This window comes from Carlito syrichta, unplaced genomic scaffold (genome assembly GCF_000164805.1).
Source record: "Carlito syrichta isolate Samal-C Ts95f unplaced genomic scaffold, Tarsius_syrichta-2.0.1 Scaffold304337, whole genome shotgun sequence".
Taxonomy (NCBI): domain Eukaryota; kingdom Metazoa; phylum Chordata; class Mammalia; order Primates; family Tarsiidae; genus Carlito; species Carlito syrichta.
Genome location: NW_007248433.1, coordinates 827,980 through 833,979, shown reverse-complemented (window position 1 = coordinate 833,979; position 6,000 = coordinate 827,980). Strand labels below are relative to the sequence as shown.

The following is a 6,000-nucleotide window of genomic DNA, read 5'->3' as shown; positions in this document are numbered from 1 at the left end:
CCACTGTAGCCTTGACCTGCTGGGCTCAGGCGATCCTTCTGCCTCAGCCTTCCAAGTAGCTGGAACTACAAGTGCATACTACCATGCCTGGCGAATTTTATTTATTGTAGAGGCAAGGTCTTGCCACATTGCCTAGGCTGGTCTCAAACCTGTGGGCTCAGACAGTCTTCTCCCCTCAGCCTCCCAAAGTGCTGGGGTTACAGGCATGAGCCACTGCACCCCGCTGGGCTGTGCCTTTTAATTGCTGCTTCTGTAGGTGCCCTCACTGTCAGCTGCTGCCCCTGACTGCTGACACCATGCCTTTCCTAAGCAACTGTTGACTACCTGATGCTCGCACCTTGGATTTACTGTTTCGCATCTCTCTTGGCTTGTGTTAAGGAGAAAGCTCTGAGTGGGAGGCTGGCAGTGCGGCTGCTCAGAGGGGCCTTCGTGCTTGCCTCTGCCCTCAGTTGTGTCTCCGCCCGGTCCTGTGGCTGTTGCCTGGGCACTTGCCATGTGACAGGCCACGCTCCATGGACCAGCTCGCTTAATCCTCGCAGCAACCCTGGGAAGTTGTTGGTGTGGTCGTCCCCACTTTACAGATTAGCACACAGGTTGGCAAGGTCACATCATCTTCTTCCACAGCTGTGAGTGGCGTCACTGATCCGGGGCTGGTGTTCCCATCACTGCGAGAAGCTGATCTGCTTCACTGTGATGTTCCTCTGACTGACTTACGTCTACTCCCCAGGTTTACTGGCCCTTGGACTCGCTGGTGCCAACATTCTATCACCTGTAGCACCAAGCTGATTTTTCTAGTGGAGAGTGCTAGTTGCACATACAGTCGAAGGCAGCAGCGGGCAAGCCCTGTCCGCAAGGACAGTGGGCGGCATTGTGCTTCTGACTGTTGCAAGGGCATTGGCAGCTCTTTGGCAGGAGAGGAGGACTGGGGTGGCCAGAAGCAAGTGGCTTTTGATGGCCAGGCGGGATGCTTGGGGTTCTCTCTTGAGGTGACAGATCTAGCAAGGTGCCATCTGAACACTTGTTCTTTATAAGGTCACAGGTCTGGGAAGTGTGTCTTAACCCCCACCTCAGGGCTCTTGACCTCTGACTTCGTGCTGTGTGTGGTGCAGTCTCTGAGCAGAGATCCTGGGGGCATTGAAACTGGCTTGTGCCCGAGCCCCTCCCCCAAATCCCTCTCCGGGGGCCTGTGGTGGGCTAGCCTGGCACTTGATGGCCTGGCCACCCCTTGGTGTGGTCAGGGGGCTGCATGTTCCTAGGAGAAGCTGCACTGCTCTGAGGTCATGTGGGGAGAGGTTTGCCCTACAGTTGCCCTGCTGGAGCTCAACTAGTGGATACAGGGTGCCTTTTGCTGAGATTTGAGCAGTAATCTCTTCTCCCCTTTTTTAATGAGCAGAGCTCTAGGGTAAGAAATATTAAAAGGAATGTTTTCATATGGAAAGTGTTTTTTTGGTTAGCATTGGCTTTCACTTGGCCTAAGTCAGCAAATAGCTTTCACTATTAAACTATCTATTTTCTTGTTCTGGTTTTTAGAGACACGTAATGACTATTTTAGTAAAATGCTTACAAATCACTTTTCTCTTTATGTTTTTTACGTTGACTTAAAAGCATTTAGCAGATGTTATTCCTTCCCGAGTAGAGGTGGGCCACTTGGAAAACAACTAGAAGACGAGGCCTGTTTCCTTCCCTAGACTTTGTTTGGGTGTAGATGCTCTGGAGATCCTGCTGGCGCCCGAGGGTGCCTGGCCCCTGCTGTCCCTCCACATGCACTGAGCTTCTGTCAGCAAGGCCTCCCTGCCCTGCTCCTCGCCTCAGGGCTCTGCTCCCTTTGTTCCCTGTGCTTGGATGGCCCTTCCTGCCAGCCCGGCCTCAGCTCCACTGGGCCGGCCCCCCCCCACCTCGGGGTTCTGTGCTGCCCCTGCTGTGAGCTGTCTTGGAGGTGGTCACACTCCCTCACTCATCTGTTCCCTCTCTGGGGACTGGAGCTCTTCTGTCTTGCTCCACTGTCCCCAGTCCTTGGGCAGCTCCCCCAGTGCATTCAGCCTGTGCAGCGTGAGGCTCTGCTGGGGGTTCACACAGCCACAGGCCAGGGACCAGCCTCTAGGGGGCTTGGCCTTGTGCTTCACCTCTGTGGGAAAGCGCTTCCATTTAGATTCAGTGTCGGGGCTTGTAGAAAAATTGGAAAACAGAAATGCATAAAATAAAATAAAAACCACTCAGTAATAGATGCTGTTAGGATTTCCGTGTACGTTTGTCTTATGCAGTGCCTGCTTGTGTCTACACATACATGCAAACATTCTACGATTTTTCACTTATCTGTGGGCATCCCCCAGGCCTTTGCTTTTCTGAAATAACTGTTTAAAGACTGCATAATAGTTAATCATATGGATATGAGTTTGTTTATGTATTTACGTAGTGTAATCTGTTGCTGGGTGTTTGTGTTGTGGGTATTTATTTTTATTCTTTTAAGCTAAGCTGAGTCGCCTTACACACAAACCTTTAACTGTGTCCCTGATGGATTACATCCTTACAAGAGAGTCCCCCACGTGAGTTAATGGAGCAAAAGGTACAGATGGAACAAACCTGTGCCACACTCTGCCTGGTTGCTGTCCGCACAGTCCTGTCAGTCCACACTCGCTAGTGAGGATGAGGTCACTGCCTCGCAGTTTGATGAACGCTGACTCCCGGGAGTGTTTTGTTTAGCGGTAGTTCAAGTAATGAAATAACTTCAGACTGTCACTCCCCGTTTTCAGAATATGTGCTCACTTGCCATGGTGGAGTCCGTTTCTCAATGGAATCTATCCCCCCCTATTTTTTAAACACAGGGTCTTGCTCTGTCACTCAGACTGGAGTACAGTGGTGTGATCATAGCTCCCTGCAGCCCCAAACTCCTGGGCTCAAGGAATCCTCCCTTCCCAGGTAGCTGAGATCATGGGTGCACGCCCCCACACCTGGCTGATTTTTTAATTATTTTGTACAGATGGGCTAGTCTCAAACTCCTGGCCTTAAGCCATCCTCCCACCTCGGCCTCCCAAACTGTTGTCCTCAAGAAGAAGATAGCCCCTGATTCCAGTGCACGTCACACGGAAGCTTGGGTGGCTATGCCCAGGTCCTCAGTGTGTCCGCTGCAGTTCACGCATACTGCCCTCCCTCAGGGGCTCATGCAGGTGCCCCAGGTTTGGGGAGACTCGGCTCCCCCATGCACCCTCTTGTGCCCAAAGCACTCATCTCTGTCAGGTATGTCCACTCATTTAATTGCCTCACCAGCTATGCTGTGAGCGCCACAGTGATGATGAATATGCCCAGAGTGGGGCTCATGCCTGTAATCCCAGCACCTTGTGAGGCCAAGACAGGAGGACCTCTTGAGCCCAGAAGATGGAGACCAACCTGGGCAACAAGGCAAGACCCTGTCTCTACAAAAAAAACACAAAAAACAAAGTCAGCGGGTGTGTAGTTTTTGCTAAGAAGATATTGTTGGAGTCTAGGGGCCTTCTGGGCAGCCAGTGAAAAGGCCCGAGACAGATGTGACTGCTGTGCCCCCACGCCCCGTGGGTTACAGGGCATGGAGGGAGGAGTGAAGAGGGGCCGGGCCGGGCAGGGGAGCCTTGGTGGGTCATTGAGATGCTGGCTGTGAAGACGCCGAGCATGTTGACCATTGGAGGTAAAGCAAGGTGGACTCACCAAGGGATTCTGAACTAACAGAAGCGAAGTGTGGGGAGGCCGAGCGGAGCTCTGCTGGAGGAGCGAGAGCTGGCAGCCTCACTCTGCACACAGGCAGAGGGTGAGCCCTGCGGCTGAGCCTGAGTCAGAGAGCCTTTGAGTCTGTGTGCAGGTCACGTGGGGCAAATTAACTTCACCAAAAATAGCCCAAAACAACAGTTCTGGGAAGCACAGTAGAGACAGCTTTCAATGTAAACAAAAGAGCAAAGAAAAGATAAAGGCTTGATTGGAAGGAGTGAACATTTGGAAAACCAAGAAGAAATGCCTTGGGGCAGAATGCCCAGGATAAGCTTCCACTGGTAGCACTTTCAAAGTGCTCTCTCCTGAGTGTGGATGTCAGACACAGCATGCTTGGATGGAGAGCTCCTAAGTTCTCCCCTTCTATTTGTGGCTGTGGCAGACAGGCCTGTGGCCTTTGGCTTTTCCTGTCCATGCGCAGAAAGGACTTCCTGTTTGCTCTGGGTTTCTTCTTTGTCCTTGCTGAGAACTGACCAGATGACGGTGCAGTGTAAACCTGGACTTGGGGTCATTGTTGATTCTCAGCTTGGATGCAAGTTAGTGTCACCAGAGAGCTTCATGCACAAATCACAAGAGAAAAGAAAAGAAAAAGCTTCCAGAAATTCTGATGTTATTGGAATGTGGGTTGTCGTCCTCTGGGGTCTTGGAGGTCCCAGCGTGGTCAAGACTGAGACACACCTGTCAGTGCTCCTCTGGAGACTGTGTCCTGCAGGCCACGGACTCCTCTGCTTAGTCCTCCTCCTCCCTTCTCCACCAGCAGGCAGAGGGTTGCGAGTCTCGTTTTCCTTTGGGGCTGTTTGAGGGCTTAAGGGCGGGCGGGCAGTGTGTGGGCAGGAACTTGGCGATTGTGCACATCTGTCTGGGGCAGGGAGTTTCATCACGTGCAGAGGTGGCCCTTCTGTCATGGGCTGTCAGGCAGCTCCCAGGCTCTCCTTAGGACCAGGATTGGATACGTACCGAGGGGTGAGAGAATGTGCTCATGCGCCAGGCCAAGTAGGCTGAGTCGCTGTGGTTATGTTTATTATCTAGTTCAAGTGTTAGCCTTTTAGTTGTTTGCCAAAATAATACTTGCTGTTTGGGGCTAAAGATCTCTCTTTGTGTATACTTTGTGTCTTGTATCAGTTCTGTTACTTTGTATGATGAAAAAGTTCATTTTGGGGATGCTACAACCATTGGATGATGAAAGACTTTGGCTCAGTGTAAGGGAAATCACCCAATTTGGTTAAATTACAAATATAAATAATCTAACAATGTAACTTTCTTGATAACATCTTGGTAACATTATCCCAAGAATTGGCCCCCTGGAGGAGTTGCTGGGTGGCTGGGATTTGCTTTCCTGAGTTATGTAAACTTCCGAATCGGCCTTGTGAGAGTTGCTTTTCTTGGATGTGGCTGTGGAGTCGTGCAGGATCAGTGAGTTCCCCATAGACAGCTCAGGAGAGCTTTCTGCTAGGGTAGGGCTGGGAGCAGAGTGTCAGTTGTGGATTTGGGGTGGTCTTCTGCAGGTCAGTGGCCATCTTCACCTACCTCCTAACTCTGCCTCTGCCTCTGCTTTTGTGCCTGTCCTGTCTCAGGGCCAAGCCCTGCCTCCCTGGGCTGGCCTTCTGCACAGCAGATTGTGGGATCTGTCCTAGCAAGGGAACTTATGGGACATTTTGATCAACTGCCTCCTACCGTGAGCCCGATCTGCAAGGCCACAGTATACTTCCACCCTAGGAATCTACCTACAAAGGGTGGCACCGCACCTCTGTGCTGTGTCCCCCATTGCTCATGCATCATGGTGTTTCTCAGCCTGTGGAAACCCATGCCTCTCTTGATAATTTAAAAAGTTAACGCCATGTCAGGCATGGTGGCTCACACCTGTAATCCCAGCACTTTAGGAGGTTGAAGCGAGAGGATTGCCTGAGCCCAGGGGTCTGAGACCATCCTGGGCAACTTGACGAGATCTTGTTTCTACAATAAGTAAAAAAATTAACCGGGCATGGTAGCAAGTGCATGTAGTCCCAGCTACTCAGGAGACTGAAGGTGGAAGGATTGCCTGAGCCCAGCAGATCGAGCCTATGGTGGCTGTGAGCATGCACTGCACTCCAACCTGTGTGACAGTGAAACTCTGACTCAAAAAAAAAAGCTTATGCCTTTCCCTAATGTTGTTTGAAATTTTGAAATATATTGAGATCATAAAGAGGTTGAGGCATTAGTAATTTTTATTCTTCCAAATCCTACAAGTAATAAATATATTTTAGCTGTAAAATGTTTCAACATTGA

General features: G+C 50.9%; 1 protein-coding gene across 1 annotated transcript in view; it reads left to right on the top strand.

Moving 5' to 3' along the window:
- ZCCHC14 (zinc finger CCHC-type containing 14) overlaps positions 1 to 6,000 on the top strand; it is a 74,470-nt gene that overhangs the window by 17,562 nt on the left and 50,908 nt on the right. The window lies entirely within an intron of this gene.